Below are 25,076 nucleotides of genomic sequence, written 5' to 3'. Positions count from 1 at the left end.
CCTAACGTGGGCTGGGGGCTGTTGAGCAACCCACGGAGCAGCTGAGGTGGGTGCCCACAGCAAGCACAGATGTTCACACTGGGAATACGGAGAAACCTTTCCACCGATGAGTAGCGGATGGCCCGAAGAGGTCGTGTGGTCTCCATCCTTGGAGATGGACCAGATGAAGCCCTGGCCTGACCCACCTTTGAGCAGGAGGTTGGACCAGAGACCTGAAGTCCCTGCCCTGCAGCAACCCCGCTAGACCAGGGGGCATCAAAAGCATGGGAGGGGACGGGCCACCGCAGCCAGCACCCGCACCACCTCGCCCAGGCACTTCCCTCCTGCTCCCCACATGGTGGAGGGGCTACCCAGCGATGCCCACCCAGCGATGCCCACCCAGCGATGCCCACCCAACAATACCCACCCAACAATACCCACCCAACGATGCCCACCCAACGATGCCCACCCACTGATGCCCGCCCAACGATGCCCGCCCAACGATGCCCACCCAACGATGCCCACCCACTGATGCCCACCCAACGATGCCCACCCAGCGATGCCCACCCAGTGATGCCCACCCAACGATGCCCACCCAACGATGCCCACCCAACAATGCCCACCCACTGATGCCCACCCAGTGATGCCCACCCAACGATGCCCACCCAACGATGCCCACCCACTGATGCCCACCCAGTGATGCCCACCCAACGATGCCCACCCAGCACCTGCACCCCTTATGCCCGTGGTGCTTTGGGTTTGCTCTGGGAGGTCAGAAACCCGGGGATGCTTGCAAACATCCTTGCCTTCTCCAAACGGCAGCTTCTTGGGGAGGCGCGGGCTGGCAGGTAACGGATCAACACCATCTGGAGGGAGAAGGTAGGGACCGGCTGCTTTGGTGGAGAAATATCTGCCCACAAAGTGCAGCACTCGGAGGAAGAGAAGCTTTGATGGGTGCAGAGGTGATGCTGGAGCCGGTTGGATGTCTCCGTCATGATGATGGGGAGCTGCAGCAGAGGCAGAGACCTCTTTGCTTGAGGCTGGTGGAGAAACCTGCTGAGAAACCTCCTCAAGACGCGGCACGAAAGCCAGAGCTCGGTGCTTCAGGATCCTCTGCCTTCGCCATCTCCAAACCAGCCGCCCGTTTTCATGGCATCCACCAGAAGGTCGCATCCCCCTGACATCTGTGCGATGTCCCTCACCCTGGGTGGGCTCCTGTGGTCCTTGGTTGCTTATGAAACCAAGCCAGAATTCCCCTGGGTCCTCAAGGTGCCAGTCCAGCCCTCCTGGGTGCTTCCAAGCAAGAGCGAGTAGGGATTTATCTGAAAAAAAAACCAAAACCCCAAACTGAGCATTTTTAATGAAACGCATCAAAATATTTCAGAAGCAGCGGAAGCTTTCCATCAGGCTATTTAAATTTCTCAGCATTTGTGAAACTCCCGGGGCTGCAGATGCTGAAAGGAGGAACCGTGTCTCCGAGGGAGAGAGCCCGAGCACCCGCGCTGCTGTCTGCAGAAGGACTCTGGGAAGCCGCGTGGACACAGGGCTGACTTTTCTCTTGAGGAGAAAACAGTACAGAGCGACGTGGAGCAGAGAAAAACCACGTCTTTTAAATACCAGGAATAACATTTGGATAGGGGAGAGAGCCAGGCATCGCGCCGGCCGCACGGAAGGATTGACAGGGGGCTGAGAGCGGGTCGGATGCTGGGAATACGCAGACGTGGTGGTCCCTGCCTCGCATCTGGGGATGGGTGGTTCCTTCCGGTGGGGCTTGCATGCAAATCTGCTCTGATCTTCTCAGCTGCTTCTGGCTGGGGACCGTTCCCAGACACAAACGCCTCTTGGGAATAAGAGAGGCTGGGATAAACAACCATGGGAACCAGCTTTTCCGGGAAGGAGGGGACTCCCCGTAGATGTCTTCGTGCCAAGATGATGTGGAAAGGCGGCTCCATCACATGGCCGTTAGCAGGCTTGGTGGGTGTCGCATGGCCCGTAGGCAGCACCCGCCTTGCTCCCCGCGCCCATCGCCGCCGCTGCAGGGTGTAGGGACCGGTTCAGCCCCGCGGCATCCGTGTGGGTCTCCACATCCCCTGCAGCGTGGGCTCGAGGTCAGCCTGAAGTCTTGGGCTCTAGAAAGTCCACGAGAAGCAAAAGCAGAAAGCAAGGCAGCGCCAGTCCTCCTGCGCGGTCCGTACCTCTGCCGGAGCCCAGAAACTGAGAAAGATTGAGAGTCGCTGCAGTCTGGATGCATTAATACCAACGCTAAGTGCAACCGTGCGGCGACAGCCTGCTCAACCTGCCTGGGCCGAAAGGAGAACCATGGCGCAGCTGTTTTCCCCCCAAGATGCAGGCTGCTGGGAGGAAATCAAATAATGACAACCTGGGGGAAAAAAAAAGAAAAAAGAGTGAGAGCGCTAAATGAAATCACCGAGGTGAATGTTTGAGCCTTCTGAGGCTTTGCCTGCCCTTGGGCTGGCACCAGCCACTTTGCTGGGAGAAGATGGGTGAGCACTGGGATGGCTCCCAGTCCCCGGGGCATCCCATGGTGTCCCACAGCAGGTTCCCCCCGAAGGAGTGTAGGACGTGCTCAAAAACCCAGGTGAGCTCAGCCAGAGGATGAAAACATCATTAAACCTGAGACTCAGGACGGAAATAGGGATTAGATTAAGGTGATGGTCCTTAAAATAATCTCAAATTAGCCCTGGCTCTACTATCACCTCCTGGGATAAAATTTGGGCAAGTCATCGCAGGTCTGGGCCTCGGTTTCCCCCTCCGGACAGCGCAGGCAGAGGATCTCGCGTAATTCATACTATACACTGCCTATTTATGTAGACCATGGGGATATTAATCCTTGTGAATTTGACAGGAACTGATGTGATTTGAGTGCTAATCTCTTAGTATCTATTGCTGCTCTTAAAAGTCCCAGCTGGTGGGTTCACGACGGAGCAGGGGAGTAGCAACATATCCATGCTGATTTTAAAGCACGTTCCTCCCCTCTCCCCACAAAAAGTGACCCTGGAGGGATGGAGATCCACAAGGCTAGTGAAGAGCAACCAAAATAGCTCCTTTCGGTGCAAAAGCTCCTTAAACGAAGCCGAGCTCCCAGTTTGGGAGCGTGGGTCGGTACCGCTGTGCAGCACATGGAGAGCGTGTGGAGGGTGCGGGTGCCTGCAGAGGGATGCTGCAAAGCCTGCGGACCCCGGAGATGCTCCTGGCTTCACCAGACTAACATCAGGGTGGCTGTACTGCCTCAAACCAAAGGTCCGTCGCCCCGCATTGCCAGTGGCCAAGAGATGCCAAGGGCGAGTGTAAGAGCAGGGCAAGCATATGCAAAATTTTCCCGAGGTCTCTCCTGGCCTCTGACCACGTGGTGCTCAGGGATGTCCCGAACGAACTGCTGCCGGTTGCTGTATCGTTGTGTACACGAAAATGCTGCCCTTAAGCCATGTGAACTTTTAGCATCCACAGCATCCCGGGGCAAGAAGTTCTGCTCCTCACCTTCACCTGCGGGATGATCTCCTCCCTCTCTTTGTTCAGGACCTGGTTCCTATTAGCTTCACTTCATGTCTCTGGTGCTCGCATTGGAAGGAGCTGCAATGCTTAAATATCTTTAAAAGTCCAGGCTGCTCTCGCTCCTTCTTCATGCCCTCCCCTTGTGCCAGGAGATGTGGGGTTTCGTAGCAGGCAAAGCCTGCTCTGACCCTCATTCAACATAGGATGGATGCCCTTCCCCAGGGTCCCTCCTGGGAGCAGCGCAGCTCCAGTGCACCAGGTCTTTGGCTGTGGCAGATCAGCCCCAACTGGACAGCACGGCCGGGGCTGGCACTGCAGCAACTCTTGTCCTTCTCCAGCCACTCTCTGCCACCGTCCCACCCTGGTGACAGCTCACCCTGACAGCCCCCGGCCCAGGGAGGCCGGGGATCCCGGTGTGGCTGTGGGGGACGCACCCACCCGATGTCCTGCAAGCCCGAATGCAACCAACCCAGCCAAGACAAGCTCCGGTGGTGCTCAGTGCTGCACACATGCGAAGGGCTGCGTGCTCAGCAAGGCTCCCAGAGGGAAGCTGTGCTAATTCGGGAGGTGACAGCATGGGCACAGGCTTGGAGTGGTGCTGCAGGCACCTGGGAGGCTCCAGATCCTCCACTGCAGCCCTGCCTGGGAGTGGGCTGGGGCCCGGGGCAGGTTCAAGCTGGGGGCTCACCCACCTGGGGTGGCCAAGGGCTCAGCATCCCCTCCCCGCTCCTGGCCCCAGCTGAGCAATGCAGTGGGCAGCATCCCGCAGCCAGCAGCTCCACACCGCCTGGATGGCCTGGGCAGGGAGCTGTCAGGGGGGCACAGCCAGCCCTGGGTATTACCTGGGCTGGAACCTGCTTGCAGGAGGGTACTGCCCTGGCAGGGACCTGCCCGTGGGCCAGTGCTGCTCCATATTGCTCGATGCTGCCCGGTGCCCCTGTAGAAGGAAGCTGCTTGTGGGTCTGGTGCTGCCCAGTACCCCCAGGGCAGGTACTTGCCTGTGGAACCAGTGCTGCCCAGTATTGCCCTGTGCTGCCCGATGCCCCCGGGGCAGAAGCCCAGCAGCACGGGCTTGCGGCCCCATCAGGACCCGCTGCCCGGCGGGGCGGCTGCCGACGCGGGGAGCGCGGGGGGCGGGCAGGGCCACGGTGTGCCTCACTAGACAAAGGCGGCGGCCCCTCGGCGCGGCGCGGCGCGGCGAGCGAAGCCGGGCGCGGCCCGCGGCGGGCGGCGGCGGGCGGCAGGTGCGGACCCCATCGGCGCCTCCGCGGGAGCGGCTCGGCCCCCGCCCAGCCCCGCGGAGCCGCAGCGGCGCCGTCAATCAGCGGCTCCCCCCCCTCCGCCCTCCCCTCCCGCACGCCTCGGCGCGCTGCATCGGGCTCGGTGACAGCAGCGGGCTGGAGACACCCTCGTCGAGCGCGGCGGGAGGCTCCGCTCCCAGCCAGCACCGAGAACCGGGTGCAGCGGCGGCTTCCTCGCTGCCCCCAGCCGCCGGCAGCCCTCGCCGAGCCCCCGCCGCCCGCCTGGCAGGGCTGCCGAAGCATGCGGAGCCATGGGCCAGGGCTGCGGACACTCCATCCTCTGCCGGAGCCAGCCGTACCAGGCGGCCGCGTCTGACCTGTGAGTCCCCTCCCGCCGGCACCGGGGATGGGGGGGACCGCGCCGAGAGGGAGGGATGCTCCGGGGGTGATGCTGGGTGAAGGAGTCAGGGAGACATTGGGGAGAGGGGAGGCAGGAAAAAGTTCCTCCTGCCTGACAGCTGGCGGGGAGGGGGTGGCGGGGGAATGACAAGCGGCTGCGACCCCCCCCCCCCCCCCCGCCGTTTCCCCACTAGCCACCTGTGTTAGCCCAGGGCAGGTCATCGCTGGCTGCTGACTGAAGGGCTGTGTGCCGGAGGGCTGGTGTGAACAGCATCTCCCCATTTTCCCAGTCACCCTCACCCCATGGCGGTTTCCCGCGGGGGCGGAAGGCTCCTGGCCCGGCGGTGGGCTGGAGGGGGCCTGGGTGACTTTGTGAAACGCAGGTCAGGCCTCTGAATCGTGGTTTCGGCGGCTCCATGCAGGGCAAGAGAAGCCACCCCCCGCACACCCACCCACGCAACAGGTCTGGGGGTCCCGGTGTCGCTTGCGCCTCTTTGCACGCAGCGAGGTGGGGAAGGGGCTCGGGGGGTCACGGGGATCTTGTTCCGCGGCGCAAGCACGAGGGGCTTTGCGTGCGAGCGTGGGGTGACCTTGCTGAGGGATGACAGTGCTCCCTGGAAGCGGTGAAGGGTGATGCTCCGGAGAGCCCACGTGGGAAGAGGGGCTGAGCTGGCTAACGGGAAGCATGCGGTGCCTGAATTCCCATCGCCCACAGGCTCGGCTAGGGATGGCGGAGACCCCCGGCTCTGCGCGCGCGTGTGTGTAGCACTCACGAGGCTCCACAGCTGCTGGGTAGCAGGCTGTGCACGGGCGATTTGCAGTACGTGGGTGCTCTGCCTCCCGGGTACCGGAAGATGTTGGATGCTCCCAGTCCCTTGCCCCCCTGATGATTGCTGGGATCAGACCCTACGTTGCCAGAGGGGTGAGCTGATCTGGTGGGGACGGGATGCGGGTGTAGGGGGACGAGGAGGAAGGCTGCTCGGTGCTTGGATTCCTTTGTCTGGCGGTGCCAGCTCCACGTGCTCAGGCACCGGCTGAACTGCCTGGCTTGGCAGCCTGTGCCGGGACCACCGCTCCCAGGGGCTGCCTCGCCGCACGGGGACGTGCCCAGGAGCAGCCTCAGGTCTCCTGGAGCGGGTGCTTTAGGTGATTACAGGACCATCGGAGCGCGAGGGAAGCTGCCGCCTGCTCTTGCCCCAGCCCCACATGTTTCCCTCTGGCATCACCAGATTTTCACACCCTCACGAGGTGACCTTCAGATGAGAAGTTTGCCTCTCTCTATAGAAAATAGCCTCCAGCATCTCGTGTGCCCACATCTCGTGATGTGGGCCTTAGACCCACCTTCCAGAGGCACCAAGAGCTGCTGATGTCCCTACGCTGCCGTGGGTGCTGGGTCCAATCTCCTCTGCGGGCAGCATCCTTCCCCCCAGCTCTCCTGGCTCGCTCTCTGGTGCTGTGTGTGCTTTGTTCCCTGCAGAGATCCTTTCACGCTGCCGCCAGAACATGTGCCCGTGTCCTTTTCTTTAAGCCAAACACACAGAGGTCTTGAAATGCCACGCTATCCCCATGTTTCCTCCGGCTGGAATGCCTCTGCTGACTCGCAGCTGCTGTTTAATGGCTTTAAAGAAAGGTAGATGCTAGAGAAACTTAGTGTAGCTGGACGGTGCCCCTCGAGCCATCCAGGGCAGGAGAGGCAGGAATGGTGAGCCAAGATGCTCCCCCCTTTTACCCAGGATGTAACCTCGTGTCCTTCCCAGGAGGTGTTTGTCGCTGGCCCTGTACACCCCGGGGGATATATAGAGGTGGAAAAGCTTCCCAAAGAGCGTTCGGACGATGCCCTTGCCCGTGCAGCCGGCTGCCCCTCCAGCGCTCGGCTGGAGCGGGTGTTCCCGGTGAGGCCAGTGCTGCGGGGTGATGCTGCCTGCTTTCTGCCTCCTCTCGAGCCCCGCGTTGTTTAATGCTGGCTTGTCTCGTGTGCTGCCGGCAGATCTTAGCAATGCCGATGCCCGCCCTCGCAGAGCGCTGCTGCCCGGCTGGGGATGCTGCGTGGGGCCGAGAGCCATCGGTGGGCCAGGTCTCCCACATGCGCGGTTGATAAGCTCTGATTTATCGCAGGGGAGTGTCGGGTGGCAGCCAGTCAAGTGCCATTTTGCGTTATCCAGGTCGCGTTTTAACCCATTTCCTCCTTCTTTTTCCCCCGGCGGGAAGCGTGTTCCCGGGCGGGCGGCTCCTGACCCGGTTAGCGGCGGGTGGGATGCCAGGGTGCCCGGAGCTGCTGCTCTCACAGCATCCGACAGCAGCTGGGGCTGGGAGAGAAGCAGCCGAGCTCTGCGGATTGAAAACACGGAGGAGGAGACGATGCTCTGAGCATCCCTGCAGGGAAGGACTCGGCTCAGCGGAGGCTGGGGAGAGGTCAGGGCTTCCTTCGGGGAGCAGGCAGGGCTGCCTGCTCCTCATCCAGCTCTCCCCGCTGCCTGGTTCGCTTCTGGCAGCTGCCTGGCAGGAGCAGACGCGGGGACGTGTGAACCGGCCAAGTGTCACCATGCTCAGCGCTGGTCTGGTGACGGGGTCGGTGCCAGGCGCGTGATGGAGGAGGGACTGTGGCTGCGGCCGCAGCTGGGACGAGAGGCTCCGTCCTGCCCGGGGCACGGCCGGCCGAGCAGCCGGGAGCCCGTGGGCACCGGCAGAGGGAAGGGCCCGGTGTCCTGCGAGGGGACAAAGATGCTTCTTATGCATCTTTGCAGGAGTGCGTTAGTCTCTGTGCCGGTTGTTCCAGGTCAATGCCAGCACCTGGACGGTGTGTCCCCAGGTCAATGCCAGGACCCCGACGGCGTGTCCCCGTCAAGGCTCGTGCAAGGGCAACGTGCAATGCACCATCCCCGTGTTACCTCCCTGGTGCAGACACCCGGGAGCCGCTTCCTCCGGGATCCCGGCTCGAGGGATGCCCAGGGGAGCAACTGGAGGAGCTGGAGACGTGAGGTGACGTTCGTGATGCTGCTGATGTCCCTACCTGCCGCTGCCTGTGTGGCCTGGGCACACATCAGAGGGAAACCCCGCTCCCTCCCCACCTCGTGCATCTTCACCGTTATTCCCTGCTTCTCTCCGGGAGCACGATCCGAAGGGCAGCGCCGGCGACGAGAGACGTGGCATCCATGGGGGTTGGACTAGATGACCTTTAAAGGTCCCTTCCGACCCAAACCGTTCTATGATTCCGTGGCTTGCTCCGGTGAGCAACGCCGGCTGGGACGTGGAGGGCATAAGCTGCCTGCCAAAGCGTTTCGGCTGCCTTTTGGAGGTCTCTGAGCACCTGCAAAGCCGAGGGCAGGCTGCCGAGCCTGCCAGAGCCTGCCCCAAACCTCTGCCTCGTGGGTATTGCCGGCCCCCGGGTTGCATGGTTAAAATGCCCTGGAAAATACCGACTCCATCGCCCCAGCCGGCGCAGCCGGGGCGGCTCTGCTCCTCGCCGGGCACCCGCTTACCGGGGCCAAGGGGTTCAGTGGGGCGAGGGCAGCCTGGTCCCCCATTGCTGGGGTCCTCGGGATCTGCAAGCGGCTGCGTGTGATGTTCTCTGGGCTTTTGCAAAGGCTCGGGCTGTTCGTGCCTCTGCCTTTTGCCCAGCCTGGTGCCGGTACGTCAGCTGGGAGGTGTCTGGGACGCTTCGGCATCACCCGCCCGCCTGGGCACCTAGCCCCGGAGCTCGGAGGTGCCTTGCAAAGAGGACGGAGGAGCTTCCTGGCACCCTGCGCTTCTCCATGCCCAGGGAGGTCCCCTGGGTGGGGGGGGAACCCCAGCCAGGAGCTTCCCCTCCATCACCCCGGGGCATCCCCCTGAGCATCCTCAGCTTCAGAGCAGCGAGTGGTTTGAAAGTGTCGGGGAATTAACCTCCCGCGCTTGCCGGCTGCCGGCCAGGTGCTAGCGCAGATGCAGGCAATCAGGCCGGCCTCCGCTCCGCCGGGCAGGCTGGCACACCGGGGGCCTGGCCGTGGCCCAGCGCCGGTGGCTCTGCCGGCGAGGGGCTGCACCGAGCGAGCGTGCCCCGGCCATCGTCTCCGGCCGAACCCCCGCGCGTCCCCCCCGGGAGCTGCGCTGCTCCACTGGCTCCGGGAGGATGAGCATCCATCGGGGCGGGCAGCCAGCTCTCCGGCAGCTCTTGCACGGGGGATGCAGGATTCCCCGGGGCAGCGGCGGATGCAGCAGCCCTTTCTGGGAATCCCTCCTGCCTCCCGCTCTCCCCCAACCCCGGTCCCCGCTTTCGCTTTTGTCTCTTTCCCGGCTCCCACGTGGCTCGCCGAGAGCTGCGCTGGGCTGCAGCCAGAAACGCAGGCAGGGCCGGAGCTGCCTGGGACTTTCTGCCTGTCCAGCTTTCTCCTGCAAAGGGCTGAGCTGTCCTCGTTAATGGATGGGTCTGTCTGGAGGGGGGAGCGAGGGGGATGGAGAGCGCTGGGAGATGCTTTGTCTGCTCCTGTGGCTCCATCCGCACGGCAGCGGGGGGGGGGGTAGGTGATGGAGAGCCGGCAGAGCGCAGGCAACGGGTAGCCCGGCAGCTCGGACCCCCGCTGCCGAGGTCTCGAGGGTGGGTGGGAGTCTCGCCTGCCTTGCAGCAACGGGTGACGACCCCAAGATTTGCTGCCTCGGGGGGGTTGGAGCCTGGGTCGGGGGGTCTCCGGCTGGTCCTTGGGCAGCCGTTCCCGGTCGATGGTGGTCCACGACGCTGTGGCATCCCCAGGCAGCAGGAAGGTGTCCCCAAACCTTGTCATCCACGTAGCGTCCTCGAGGGATGGAGCCTGCGGGACTCGCTGAGCGCTGGCTCAGAAATGTCCCGGGGACTGGTTATCGGGCAGCAGCAGCCCTTGGTCCTGCTCCCGTCCCCAAATCCTGTGCCCTGCCTGCCCTGGCACAGCCTGGCAAAGCCCTGCCTGCCACGCCAGCGTGGGGGGGCAGAGGGGAAAGGATGACTCGAGATCCTGCAGGGAGTGTTTGGGGTGGGCTCAAGCCTTCTGGGTCTTTGTCAGTTTGTGTTTTCTATAATAAATCAAATAGAAAAAAAGGAGGTGGTTTCGGATGGGTGCATTTCCCACAGAAAATATTAAAACCTGATTTTTTTTGGCTGGGGCTAGGGGGGTTCAGGGCTTGGCCCGGGTGTTGCGGCTGGCGAGGAACGGCCTCGCAGCGTGTTTCGGCATCCCCAAAGCCCTCTCCTCGCCAGGCGTGGCGGAGAACCGTTGCACCCGAGGAGGGAAAAAGCAAACGGCAGCTGCCGGTGCAGCCCCATCGCAGAAGTGATGACTTAGCCAGAAAGCCTCCCCTGGCTCGTAATCGCTTCCCAGCCCCTTCCCAGTTTGTTATTAGCTTGCACGTTTCAGCTGGGTGACTCAGAAGACACCGAGGAGCTATTTATAATGAGCATTTGAAAGGCTAAGATCGGTGGAGGGCTTTTTCCCGCCCCCCCCACCTCTTTCCTTGAGCTGTTGCCGGCCAAACGCGGCTGAGCTCCCCTTGGCTGCGGGCAGATGTGGCCCGGGGGCAGGCGGGTCTGGAAGGGGACCTGTCCCCGTCCCCGTCCCCGGAGGTTCAGCGTCCGGTTGCTACGGGGTGAAGATGCTGGCGCTCCCCTCTGCCTGGCGTGCAAAACCTCCGTTTAAACCCCTCCTCGCTTGACGGGCACCCCGATCCTCGCCCCACTGCCGCCAAGCCCGAATGCTCCTGCCTGCGGGGGCGAGGTACAGGCAGGGCTGCCGGAATCCGCTCCTACCTGGGAATGCCGGGAGCTGTAGCCCGGGACACGAGCCCTCGCTGGCCTGGATGGCACCCAGCCTGGCTCCGAGAGCGTGAAGCCCTGCCAAGCGGTGGCATTGATCAGCCCGGGGAGGATGTCACGCTGATGGAGCCAGCGTGTGTTTGGGGACGAGGCCAGCGGCTGCTCGGGGCTGGGAGGCGATGCGCCATCCCCAGCCGGAGCTTCTGCTCCCCTCCGAGTGGAGCTGGGACATCCGCACGGCTTCGCAGGACTTTGCAGGCTGGGGTTTATTCTCTGCAAGGGGATAACGCCGGGGCTGCCCCGTGTCCCTGGTCCCACAGCCAGGATGGGTCACAGCCCCGTCCTTGAGCCGATACTCAGCTGGAAGGACGCAAGCCACGGGCGCTGCCGTGTTTTTCCTTGCTCTCCAAAAAAAATGGGGCCTTTTCCTACTTTTTATTTTTTTTTTACTAGTGATAACACAGCCAGGCTGATGGCAGCATCCTTCCCGTGTGAAAAAAGCACGTGGAAGCCGCGCAGCCTTTAAATAAGAAATCAGTGCCAGAGCAAGGCAGCTCCGGCAATGGGGAGAGGTGTCGGTACCGGCAAAGCCGTTAATCTCCCGGCTCAAGCAGGCTGATGATACATCCCCTAACGATTTTATTATCAGCTACTCGAGGCAAGAAATCTCTGCTCTGTCACTGCCGGTGAGCTGACGGCGACGGGACCCACGGCTCAGCAGGGGCTGGGAGGCTCTTTGGTCCCGAGCGCGATCGTCCGGGGGAGCTGCAGGACCCGGGGACCCCCCCCCCCCCCGCCCCCGGGGTCCTTCTGCAGCACCTTGGGGTCCTGGTCAGGTGGGAAACTGGGGTGCGGGGATGCTCGGGGCTGCGGTTCTGGTGCACGGCAGATGGGCTTGGCCTCCCCCCAGCTGCTGTGGGGCTAGGGTTAAGGTTAGGGCTAGGGCTAGGGTTAGGGCTAAGGTTAGGTTTAGGCCTAGGGCTACGGCTAAGGTTAGGGTTAGGGTTGGGGTTCCCAGGATAGGGGACCTGGGGACCCTCGCTCGGCACAGCAGGCTCCTTTCTCCCCGGCAGCGCGGCTCCGGGGCTCTCCCCATGCACACGCTTCACCCACCGGCTGAGCCGGAGCGTGGCTAGGACCTGCCACGCGGGCTGGCCTCGTCTCCCGCCCCTCCCGGCCTCACCGGGGAGCGGGACCGATGCTGAGCCAGCAAACGCTCGTGGGTGAACCCCCCCAAAACGTGAGTGTTTCGCTAAAGCTTGAGCCAGGAACGACGGCGCCGGGCTGGGGACGCCTGCGACAGCCTGCGGATAAAGCGGATGTCAAGGCGTGAGAAGTTGCAGCGAGCCCCAGGGTCGGCTGCGGGGCCGTCTCGGTGTCAGACACCAGGGTGATGGGCACCTGGCCGCATTGCATTTCTTCGCAGAGGCTTCCGGTTGCTCCAGCCCACGCCTGCAGCCGCCAGCACCGACGGCAGAGCCCCGTGGCTGCGTGCGTGCACCGGCTCCTCTCCCCATTGCTTCCCGTGGCCGCCTTCGGCTGCCGGGCACCCCGGGGGTCCCTCGGGAGGGAGGGGGTCGGGGCAGGCTCAGCCAGCGCCGCAGCTCGGCGGTGTGAGCCAGGAGCATCGTGACCTTTGTTAATTAAATTTTTACTCTTTTATTTCCCCTGGTTCCCTCCAGCGCTCTGCGCCGTCAGAGGCTTGGGCTCCTCCAGCGGAGTGCTGCAATGTGTTAATTACGGGGTTTCTTCCGAGCCCGGTATCGCCTGCCCGCACCGCGGGCGATGCCACCCTGCCGTATCGCCGAGACGGCGGGTTTGGGCTCGGTCTGGCTGTGCAGATGGACTTCTCGGCGCGGTAACCCATCGCAAGGAAGCCACGAGATACTAGCAGGGGATTTCAAGAGGGGGATGCTCAGGGTCGGCCCCAAAGGAAACCTAAGCCCAGCTGCTGAGGGTCGAGCATCCCCCAAAATAGGCACAAGGGCGCTAAGGTGCCCTTTGGGTGCTGGTTGCCCTTGGCCAAACCCGGGATGCGAGTGGAGGCAGCCGCAGAGCCGAGCAAGCGCCCGCTCCAGAGGATGCTGCGGGAAAAGGGGATGCTCAGGGTGAGAGCCCGGGCTTGCTGCACCCCGGGGGGGGCTCGGGGAGAGGTTTGGGGGGGGGGGGGGGGCGGGGGGGCTGCTGTTGGGGCTGGCTGTCCCCAGGCAAATGACGCTCCCGGGAACGGCCGTGGCTCCCTGCCAGGCACCCAGCTCCGATCCTGCCCCTGCCAGATGGCCGGGATACCCCTGGGGCTGCCCAGCTGCCTGCGGTCCCCGGGGAGAGCCGGGGCAGGATGAGTGCCGTGCCGTGCCGTGCCGTGGGCTGGCTGGAAGGGGCACCGGTGCCGGCGGCTCCGCACGTGCCCTCCCAAAGCCCGGGAGCTGCGTCAGGGCAATGCCAGGGACACGTCCTTGGGCCCCCCGGGGCCAGCCGTGATCATCCCCCCCTCTTCAAGGAGCCGGAGCGGGCTGCCCCACTGCACTGCTCCCCTGGGAACGCAGGGACGGAAAGAGGGGGTCTCTTCCCCCTGGGAATAGCGTGGGAGCCAGCTCCCGGGGCACATGGGCGGGCTGCAGCCGTGGCTGGTTTGGTGAGGACGGAGGGGCTCTGCGGAGGTGGGGGCTTGGCAGGGGCCCACGGCGCTGCTGGGGACCCCCCCCCCGCCGCCGCCGCGCTGGCAGGGAGCTGGGACAGCAGGTCCGTGGGCTGGCGAGCCCGCAGCTCCGCGAGAAGTGCAAAGTCAGGCGCGCTTGTGCATCGCTTGTGCGCATCGCTTGTGTACGGGAGCCGGGACCGTGCTGGGGAGCGAACCCCGCGTTCGGGCTGAGCATGCGGAGAGCCTGTGCCGGACACCAGCGTGGGCAGGGGGGACCCCAGCCGTGCCCCCCACTCCCCTCCTTCCCGTAACCCCCAAATCTGTGGGTGCAGCAGAGAGGCACAGTGCTACCAAGGGGACCGTGGGACCAAGGTGCTACCCTGGGGACCCCGTTTCATCCCTCCTTGCTTGGTCAGATCCTGGCACCGCTGCTCCTGCACCGCAGTGAACCAGACCCTGCGATGGGGACCGCACCGAAGGGAAGGGGACAGGGCTGGGGACACTTGCCGGGGGGACACGCGGCTGCCAGCCCTCCTGCAGGCACCCTGGCCGGGCACGGCATGGCAGAGCGAGCTGAAAAGCCATTAATTCATAGAAAGTGCAATCCAGCATGAATAGCCTGACCTGCTCCAAGCGCCGGTCGCACCGGCGGCAGGATCTGGCCACCCTGCTGAAGCCGATTGAAGTTCATTGCCGGAGAGCCGGCGCCGAGGGGGTTTGGCAGCACCAGGCACCGTCGCCGAAGGATGCGGCACCTCCGTGCCCATCCCGGGGCCGAGCTGCCCACCTTCCCGGCCTTCCCATCGGTGTCAGGACCCCTGTCCCCCCTGCAAGGGACGACTGCGGGGCTGGGGACGGCTGCCGGTGCCCCACCGAAGGAGGGGTCTCTCCCTCGTCATCCCTCCGCCGTCGCCCCCCGAGAGAGACGGGGGGGGGAAGCGTCTGCTCCTTGCGTAGAGGCTCGGTCAGACATAAAAACTGCTTCATCGCTTGATTAAGGAGCGAGATGCGCTGCCATCCTCCGGAGCGTTGCAGCGGCCGGTGGTACATCCCCGGTCCCCGTGGGCTAACGTGCCCCTGCATCTCTTTGCCAGCCCCGTCCCTCCGCCGATGCCCGTGCCACCCCGATGCCCGCATCCCCGCTGCCAGCCCCCACCCCCACAGGCACGAGCACCTTTCAGCCGAGTCCTTTCCCTTCCCTCCTCTGATGGTCCAGATCCCCGGGCTTGCCCTCGCTGATATTAATATTTCGTGTTCGCACGGTGCCTGCGAGGGGAATGTGCTGCGTTTATTGCCTCGGCATTGAGATGCGGCTCATTTTGGAGGGGAGGCCGGCCCGGGGAGCGGCTGCCGCTCGCAGCGTGGTTGCACACGGAGGATTCGCTGAGGAATTCGGCGTGTTGCAGCCCAGGAGAGGATCCCTGCTCCTGCGCTTCCCAGGGAGGGATGGGGCGCAGGCGACAGAGCTGGGGTGCTGGGGTCCTGCTCTATTCCCATGGGATTTTGCTGATGGCAGCGGGTGGAGAGGACCCCGCACCCCGAATGTGGGGTTGAGCCCGGTTCGGTGCTGGGCAGGGATGAGCAGCGGGGCTGGCCGTGTATCGGGATGGGGAGGGTGAGGAGGGGGCTTGTGGAAGGGAAAAAAAGCCGGGAAAGGGAAAAACCAGCAAACAGCGCTGGGAAGATAATGAACACCCACTAAAACACCACCTCCTGCTGCTTTTTTTTTTCCCCCCCTGGTTATCGACTAAACCTACTAATTGAAAGATGAGTTGGCAGAGTCTGTAACGCTGCATTTAGCCAAGGACAATTCCTCGGAGATTCAGGGTAACCATGTGTTTCCTCCCCCCGGCGCTGCTCCTGTCTGGTTTGGTGCCGGGGCTGCGGCACGGGCACGGCTCCCTCGGGGTGCCGGTGGCCTCGCTTGGAGGTCCCCAAGGTGGTGGCACTCCTGTTTTCCTCTCCTCCCTGCTCCGGTGCCGCCATGCAAAGCTTCTTGTGTCACCCAGCATTCCCAGTGTCCCCCCTTGGGGACAGCTTGGGGGGGGGGGGGCTCAGGCCTACCCTCCTGCTTCCAGTGAGCTGGGTCTTGGTGTCTTGGGGTGCAATGCAATAGGGATGGGGATTTGCAGGCTTGCGGGGCTGCCGTGCAACGGGGATGGGGATTTGCAGTCTTGTGGGGCTGCTGTGTAATGGCAATAGGGATTTGCAGGCTTGCCATGCAATGGGAATAGGGATTTGCAGGCTTGCAGGGCTGCCGTGCAACGGGAATGGGGATTTGCAGGCTTGCAGGGCTGCCGTGCAATGGGAATAGGGATTTGCAGGCTTGCGGGGCTGCCGTGCAAAGGGAATGGGGATTTGCAGGCTTGCGGGGCTGCCGTGCAATGGGAATGGGGATTTGCAGGCTTGCAGGGCTGCCGTGCAATGGGAATAGGGATTTGCAGGCTTGCGGGGCTGCCGTGCAAAGGGAATGGGGATTTGCAGGCTTGCGGGGCTGCCGTGCAATGGGAATGGGGATTTGCAGGCTTGCGGGGCTGCCGTGCAAAGGGAATGGGGATTTGCAGGCTTGCGGGGCTGCTGTGCAATGGGAACGGGGATTTGCAGGCTTGCAGGGCTGCCGTGCAAAGGGAATGGGGATTTGCAGGCTTGCGGGGCTGCCGTGCAACGGGAATGGGGATTTGCAGGCTTGCGGGGCTGCCGTGCAACGGGAATGGGGATTTGCAGGCTTGCGGGGCTGCCGTGCAAAGGGAATGGGGATTTGCAGGCTTGCAGGGCTGCCGTGCAAACGGAATGGGGATTTGCAGGCTTGCGGGGCTGCCGTGCAACGGGAATGGGGATTTGCAGGCTTGCAGGGCTGCCGTGCAAACGGAATGGGGATTTGCAGGCTTGTGGGGCTGCCGTGCAACGGGAATGGGGATTTGCAGGCTTGCAGGGCTGCCGTGCAAACGGAATGGGGATTTGCAGGCTTGCAGGGCTGCCGTGCAATGGGAATAGGGATTTGCAGGCTTGCGGGGCTGCCGTGCAATGGGAATGGGGATTTGCAGGCTTGCAGGGCTGCCGTGCAATGGGAATGGGGATTTGCAGGCTTGCGGGGCTGCCAGCCTTTCCAGCCCCAGCAGTCGGGGCTGGGCTGCCTTCCTGTGGCTCGGCGGCCCCCCGGGAGCTGCTCTTCCAGCCTGGCAGCGAAGGCAGCTGCCTGCACGGGACCTAACGCGTAAGGGCCGGGCAGCGCCCGGGGAAGCGCGTTTGCCGTGCAAACAGAGCTCGGCCCTTCCGCGGGTTTATGGAAGGCACTTAGGGCTTGATGCGTTTGCTAAGCAAATAAATCGCGCCCGGCAAAGCTTCGGCGACGCCGTTCCCCTTCCCGCCCGTGCTCCCGCCAGCTGGCGTGTCACCGCCCCGCGTCCCGCAGCACCTGCCCATTAATATGCAGGCCTGTAATTACCCGGAGCCGACGATGGCTCCAAATTAAACGCGGGAGCTGGGCACCCATCCCCGCCCGTCCTGCCCGCGGATGCCCCGGCGACGCTTAACCGCAGGGCACCCCACGCCCGCGCCGCGATCCGTCCCTTGGATGCGCACGGCGCAATTCTTCGGCTTCAGACTCGGCGATTGCAGTAAACAGGCAATTTTCCGTCGCTGCTTGAGGCCGGGGAAGATGAAATCCGAGTCGGCAGGTGCCAGCGTGGGAGGCCGCCTGCCTCCGAGTGCTCTTCGCCGCTGAAGGATGGAGGAGAGGTCTCCCGGGGGTGCGGGGACCCCGAGCTCCCCGTCGCTGCCAGCCTAAAACACCCTGAGTTTGCTGCTGCCCTCGCCCCGGGCCGTCCCGGGCCCCCGTAGCATCTCCCCTCTGCCCCATCCCGTCCCCCCACCATGGTCCTTGTCCCCCCCGTCACGCGCTGCCCACAGCGAGGGCTTTATTGAGGCGGGGGCAGACGCAATCTCCCCTCTTGCTTTTGCCGGGAGACCGAGTTGTTGATGCCAGCCAGCCCGTGGGTCTGTCTGGCCGGTGCCCTGGCTGTCGTGTTCCTCTCCTTCCCGTTTATTTCTCCCTTCCAGGTACGCTCTCCAGCCGCAGCCGCTTGCGGAGCCGGGGCCCCGAGCCTGCTCCCCGCTCCGCCTCGCTCACACCAGCCTCTCCCTTTGCCCGGGCACCGGTGCCCACGCCGGGCTGTGCTCCCCTTGCAGCCGGGGCGATGCCCACCCCTGCCCCGTGCCCCCGCTTTGCCCCCCGCTCCCTCGTCCCTCGGGCGCTGGAGCCGTCGCCCGCCCTTCGCAGCCGGCGCGGGCAGGACCGTGGCGTGGCTGGCGGCGGGCGCCTGCGCCGAGGTGCGGCTGTGGGTACCGCTCTGTCCTGCCCTCCCCGAGCATCCTCTGCAACGAGCCCCGGCCCGCTCCTGCGCCCCGCGTGGGATCGCTGCCCGCTGTCCCCGGCCAGCTCTGCAGGCGCCGGGGTCGCCGCCGTCACCCCCCGGGGACGCTGGCTCTCGCCACGCTGAGGACGTCGCTGGCGCCGGGGCCGAGCCACCCTCCAGGTTTCCACCTCCTCCAAAGTCACCGGAGTCACTTGTGCACTTTACGGGCCACTAAGTGCTGTAATTACAGATACGCTTTAATTAGCATAATTGCGTTTCTACACAAATAAAACATTTGGCGGAGTTAATTCCTAGTCTGCAGCTCCAAACTCCAGATTTTTCCCCCCATCTCGGTGGCAGGGAGCGGGCAGCTGCCAGCAGCGAGGGCTGGCGGGGGTAGAGGGGAGCGGGGGTTCCCACCCCCCGCCCGTAGATCCCCCCCGGTCCCAGGGGGGCTGGAGCCGGAGCCCCCCCCACTCACCCCCCAGTGCTGAGGGTGGCTGGGGTCCCCGTCCCTGTGGCTTCCCTTCGACTTGTTAGGACACGGCACTGGGCTGCTGGGACGCAGCACTGGGATTTCTGGGACACAGCATGGGGTTTGCTGGGACACGACACTGGGTTTTCTGGGGCACCATACTGGGATCGCTGGGACGCAGCGCTGGGCTTGCTGGGAGGTAGCACTGGGATTACTGGGAAGTAGCACTGGGATTGCTAGGATGTGGCACTGGACTTGTTAGGACACGGCACTGGGCTTGCTGGGTCATGGCACTGGGTTTGCTGGGACACGGCACTGGGCTTGCTGGGTCATGGCACTGGGTTTGCTGGGACACGGCACTGGGCTTGCTGGGTCATGGCACTGGGTTTGCTGGGACACGGCACTGGGCTTGCTGGGACTTGGCACTGGGTTTACTGGGACACGGCACTGGGCTTGCCGGGGCACTGTACTGGGCTCGGTGGGACACAGCACTTGGATTTCTGGGACACAGCACTGGGTTTGCTGGGCCATCCTACTGGGCTTGCTGGGACACGGCACTGGGCTTGTTAGGACGTGACACTGAGCTTGGTGGGACACGACACTCGCTTTGTTGGGACACGGCACTGGAATTGCTGGGACACCATACTGGGCTTGCTGGGATGCAGCACTGGGATTTCCGGGACATGGCATTGTGTTTGCTGGGACACGGCACTGGGCTTGCTGGGATGCAGCACTGGGTTAGCTGGGATGCAGCACTGGGTTAGCTGGGACGCAGCACTGGGCTTGCTGGGACGCAGCACTGGGCTTGCTGGGACGCAGCTGGAGCCCAGGCTTGGCCCTCGGGGCCGTGCTGGTGGGTGCTCGCCCCAGCCGGCCGAGACGTGCCTGGGCTGGCCACCGCGGATCCGGCCCCTCCAGCCCATCCCCGAGCCTCCTGGGTGCCACCATCCCCACCGCGCCGGCCCCGGGGTGCTCTGCCCCCCTCCCGGGCACCCAGAGCCCCCCCGCACCCTAGGGCATCGCCCCGGTGCCCGCCGGGCTCCCGAAAAGCTTTCGCCGGAGGATGCGAAAGGAGCCGAGGAGCCGCCGGCGGCAGCGTCCCCGTCCTTTGCTGGAAAAATGCAGGGAAGAGTTGGGAAAATGGCCGATGCTCGCGCGCCTGCAGGGATTGCTAAATGCCCTTTTCATTAAAAAAAAAAAAAAAAAAAAAATTATTCCATTTTTCTTGAGCCGAAAATGAAAGTGATTATGTAACGAGCAATAAATTACTTAAAGAGAATGACTCATTAGAGCAAATACAGAAAAAGTCACCGGGTATTTTTAGCTCGAACACCCCGTGCTGTACCCGGCGTTAACCCTTGCGGGGTGCAGCCTGGGCCCCCCCTCGCCCCCCCCTCGGACCGGGGCGACCCCCCCAGAGGTGCCACGTTCTGTTCCGTCAGGATTTTGTCCCTGTGACGTGGGAATGATGGGGCCGGCGCGGACGAGCCGGTGGTCCCCCATCCCACGGCCCCCCCCGCGGTGGCACGCTCGCGGCTGGGCCGGGGGATGCCGCTTGCCCCGGATCCGGGTCCGTATCCCGGGATGAGCCCCTGCTCCGCTTCCCCTCCCGGTTATTCCCGCCGGGATAATTAACCCCGGTCCCTTCCCGAGCAGCGCGGACCCCAGGCGCCGCCGTTTCCTCCCTGCCAAAGAGCCTGATGAATTAATTTGGAAATAGAAGCGACGAACAAATTAATTGGAGGAGAACGAGCGAGCGAGCGAGCCAGCCAGATTTAATCCAGGTTAAATTGGTGAGTGAATGCATCGTTAACAAAAGAGAGATAACGAGGGGGAATTGGAGCAGGCGGGTGCCAGGCGAGAGGGTGGCAGCGGGCAGTCGTGCCGAGGGACGCCCACGGGGAGTTGTCCCGAGAGGGGAAAAACCCTGGGGACACCAGTGGGAGCCTGCAAGAGGGAGGGGAGTGAGAGCCGGCTGTCACCCCCACGTCGGGGTCCCCGGGGTCCCCGGGCTCCTGCCGGCGCTGCCCGCATCCCCGCTCATCCCTTTGCCGGAGGGGAGCATCCTCGTGGCCTGATTTGCCTCCAAGGAGGAGATTTCCACCGGGAGGAGGGTGGGAAGCAGCCGAAGGTGCTAGGGAAGGGCTGGGGTCCCCTTCTGTCCCCCTTCTGGCTAATGGGTCTAGCAGGGGAAACTGAGGCACAGCGTGTTTCAAAGCATGTTCGTAGCAGGATATAGTACCCAGGCATCCGTGGTGCCCTCGGGGACAGAGCTGTCCCCCCCCAGGGTGTCCTACGAGCGAGGGGACGTGTGGGGGAAAGAGAGGTTGAGAGGCGTGTGCTCGTGTCCCCGCAGCGAGAGGAGGGATGAAGCGGGTGCCCAGCGGGTGCCCTTCCGAAGAAGGCGTCTGTAAATCAACCGCATCTGCCCCCTGGTCCGTGCCCGGAGGGGGCGAGCAGGTTTGGGGGGGGCACGGGCACAGAGACCTGTGCTGGCCACACGCAGCCAGGCTGGGACGGCTTCAGTGGGGCTCAGAGCTTCCCCGGGCCAGGCTCAGAGCTTCCCCGGGTTAGGGCTCAGAGCATCCCTGGGTCAGGCTCAGAGCATCCCTGGGTCAGGGCTCAGAGCATCCCTGGGTCAGGGCTCAGAGCATCCCTGGGTCAGGGCTCAGAGCATCCCTGGGTCAGGGCTCAGAGCATCCCTGGGTCAGGGCTCAGAGCATCCCTGGGTCAGGCTCAGAGCATCCCTGGGTCAGGGCTCAGAGCATCCCTGGGTCAGGCTCAGAACATCCCTGGGTCAGGCTCAGAGCATCCCTGGGTCAGGGCTCAGAGCATCCCTGGGTCAGGGCTCAGAGCATCCCTGGGTCAGGGCTCAGAGCTTCCCCGGGCCAGGCTCAGAGCATCCCTGGGTCAGGCTCAGAGCATCCCCGGGCCAGGCTCAGAGCATCCCTGGGTCAGGCTCAGAGCATCCCTGGGTCAGGCTCAGAGCATCCCTGGGTCAGGGCTCAGAGCATCCCTGGGTCAGGGCTCAGAGCTTCCCCGGGCCAGGCTCAGAGCATCCCCGGGTCAGGCTCAGAGCATCCCCGGGCCAGGCTCAGAGCATCCCTGGGTCAGGCTCAGAGCATCCCCGGGTCAGGCTCAGAGCATCCCTGGGTCAGGCTCAGAGCATCCCCGGGCCAGGCTCAGAGCATCCCTGGGTCAGGGCTCAGAGCATCCCTGGGCCAGGCTCAGAGCATCCCTGGGCCAGGCTCAGAGCATCCCCGGGTCAGGGCTCAGAGCATCCCTGGGTCAGGCTCAGAGCATCCCTGGGTCAGGGCTCAGAGCATCCCCGGGTCAGGGCTCAGAGCATCCCTGGGCCAGGCTCAGAGCATCCCCGGGCCAGGCTCAGAGCATCCCTGGGCCAGGCTCAGAGCATCCCCGGGCCAGGCTCAGAGCATCCCTGGGTCAGGGCTCAGAGCATCCCTGGGCCAGGCTCAGAGCATCCCTGGGCCAGGCTCAGAGCATCCCCGGGTCAGGGCTCAGAGCATCCCTGGGTCAGGCTCAGAGCATCCCTGGGTCAGGGCTCAGAGCATCCCCGGGTCAGGGCTCAGAGCATCCCTGGGCCAGGCTCAGAGCATCCCCGGGTCAGGCTCAGAGCATCCCCGGGCCAGGCTCAGAGCATCCCTGGGTCAGGCTCAGAGCATCCCCGGGCCAGGCTCAGAGCATCCCTGGGTCAGGGCTCAGAGCATCCCTGGGTCAGGGCTCAGAGCATCCCTGGGTCAGGCTCAGAGCATCCCCGGGTCAGGGCTCAGAGCATCCCTGGGTCAGGGCTCAGAGCATCCCTGGGTCAGGCTCAGAGCATCCCCGGGTCAGGGCTCAGAGCATCCCTGGGTCAGGCTCAGAGCATCCCTGGGGTCAGGGCTCAGAGCATCCCTGGGTCAGGCTCAGAGCATCCCCGGGTCAGGGCTCAGAACATCCCTGGGTCAGGCTCAGAGCATCCCTGGGTCAGGCTCAGAGCATCCCTGGGTCAGGCTCAGAGCATCCCTGGGTCAGGCTCAGAACATCCCTGGGTCAGGGCTCAGAGCATCCCTGGGCCAGGCTCGAGCATCCCTGGGCCAGGCTCAGAGCATCCCCTCCGTCAGCTCCAGCGTGGGGGACGGGGACCCTGCTCCCCGCGCTCCAGATTTCTCCGGAGTCCCAAAAGCTGATGGAAGCCGAGCCCCGCTCCCTGGCCCCGGGCCCGGCCCGGCCGCGGCCGGTGGCACCTCCATCTGTTGTCACCTGGAAGCAAACCCGCTGCAAAACCAGGGGCCGAGGCGAGCGGAGGGGACAGCTTGGGAGCGGGTGGCAGAAGTCCCCGTGCCCTGCAGCTGGAGCGGGGCCAGCAGGGAGCGACACAACCCGTCGCTAACAGGTAGCGCCTATTCTTTTATTTAATCCGGCAATAAATTCACATCCTCCGTATGCCTGGGCCGGTCTGGGGTCTTCCTTATTGCTGCTCGGCCACCTGGAATCGCCAGCGTGGCACCATCATTAACATGCTAACGATTTGCCTAAGCGCTTCTGGAAGAACATCGCCCGCCCGGCTCGGATGCTTCATTTATTTTTCGCCTAGAACGTATCAGAAGAGACATTTTCAGTGATAAAAGGCGGGGGGGGTAACACGGCAAAACCAAAGGGAGCTCCCAATGAGGCTCCCGTCGCGCCAGCCTGGCTCGCTCTGCACCCCGGTGCCGTGCCCGCTGCCCGGGGCAGCCCCGGGGGCTCGGGGGGGGGGCGTTCAGGGCTGTTTTCTCTGGGGGAAACTGAGGCACGAGGGGTTGGAGGCAGGTCAGGCTCCGAGCGTCGCTCTCCCGAGTCCCAGCCCGTCGCCTGCGGCCGAGTAACTGGCAGCGGGGGCTCGCGGGGCTGGGGGGGACCCCGCACCCTGCTGCCCACGGTGCCGGGGGCTGCGTGTCTGCCCTGTGCTGGGCCCCCGGGCGCTCGCTGTCCCCTGAGGGCGTGCAGTCCCTCCTGATGCATGCTGTCCCCTGGCTTCATGCTGTGTCCCCCAGTGCATGCTGTCCCCTGGCTTCATGCTGTCCCCCCAGTGCATGCTGTCCCCTGGCATCATGCTGTGTCCCCCAGTGCATGCTGTCCCCCCAGTGCATGCTGTCCCCTGGCTTCATGCTGTCCCCTGACTGCGTGCTGTCCCCCAGGCACCTGCTGGCCCTCCTCCTAACGCGTGCTCTCTCCCCAGGCACGTGCTGTCCCCAAAACGCGCGCCGTCCCTCCAGACACACGCCGTCCCTCCAAACACACGCCGTCCCTTCGGGCAACTACTGTCCCTCGAGACACGTGCTGTCCCTTGAGACACATGCTGTCCCTCTGGGCACGTGCTGTCCCTCTAGACACACGCTGTGCTTTCAGGCACCTACTGTCCCTCAAGAACACGTGCCGTCCCTTAAGACAGACACACGCTGTCCCCCAGGTGTGTGGTGTCCTTCCAGATATGTGCTGTCCCCCAGGTGCATGTTCCTCCAGATGCAGGCTGTCCCCCTGGGCACACGCTGTCCCCCTGGATGCATGCTGTCCCCCCGGATGCATGCTGTCCCCATGGATGCATGCTGTCCCCCCGGATGCATGCTGTCCCCATGGATGTCATCCGTCCCTCGTCCCTCTGAGCGTGCAGCGGGTGTGTGCTCTGACCCCACGCGTGCAGGATGTGTGTGACAGCGGGGCTGAGCCACCCGGGGTGCAAAAACCCTTGCAAGCCGAGCTGGAGATGCCCGTGGCCACCGCGGCCGGGGCTTGCTCCCGCCCCAGGGACTGGCCGAGCTGGCTCCACATGGGGAAAGCAGTCGAGGAACGGGAGGAAACTGCTGCCGGGGGGGGGAGAGGGATGGAAAGGGAGCAAACAGCCATTTAAACCCCTGCCAGCCGGCCCCGCGGGGGCCCAGCCACCTTCTCGGGAAGGGAAATTGGCTACCAGGGAGCAGAGAGGGCTCTGCCACCACGCTCGTCCCCCTAATTAGCCCTGGCTCCCCAGCCGCGGCTATGGGATGCGGGGGCTGCCGACGGCCCCCTGGCACCCGGCGCGCTCTGAGCTGTCTCCATAGAGACCCTCCAAGGGCTCCATCACTTATTCATCGCCGGCATCGCTCGCTCAGCCGGGCCCCTTCGTTATCCAGCTCAAAAATCCAGCGATAGTAATGACAGCAGCGACGACGACAGCGAAACCTCCCCTGCCCGCGCCCGGGACGGCCTGCCACCGGGTCCCCGCAGCTGGCATCTCCCGGGCACCGTCCCTGCCAAGGGGCCGGGTGCCAGGACCCCCGCGTCCCTGCTTGGCCCGGGGTTCGTGCCGTGCCTCGGGTCCCGCGGTCGCGTCCCTTTGCCTGGGCGCGGGGTGTCTGCGGGGCTTGCAGCGCGCCCGGGGGTGACAGGGGTGCTGTCGGCTTTCGGGGCGACGGCGACGGCAGGAGCGGCACCGGTGATGGCTGGGGTGGGGATGGGGGCGAGCGGGTGATCCCTTGGCGTTGCTCAGGGCAAGCCGGCTGCCCCCGGCCCACGCTGGAAAGGGAAGGGGTGTCCCCGGCGTGCCCCAGCGCAGGCAGATTCGGGGGATCAGGATGGGGCTGAGCCGCCCCGGGGCTGCGCGGGGTGCGAACACCGAGCTGCCTGGGGTAAAAATGTGGGGCTACAGCGGGGGGGGGCAAATACTGGGCTGCTGCCCCCACTGCTGCTCCGTGCTGGC

This window comes from Mycteria americana, chromosome 1 (genome assembly GCF_035582795.1).
Source record: "Mycteria americana isolate JAX WOST 10 ecotype Jacksonville Zoo and Gardens chromosome 1, USCA_MyAme_1.0, whole genome shotgun sequence".
NCBI lineage: Eukaryota > Metazoa > Chordata > Aves > Ciconiiformes > Ciconiidae > Mycteria > Mycteria americana.
The sequence above is the reverse complement of the archived record's forward strand: the minus strand, read 5'-3'. Positions refer to the sequence as shown.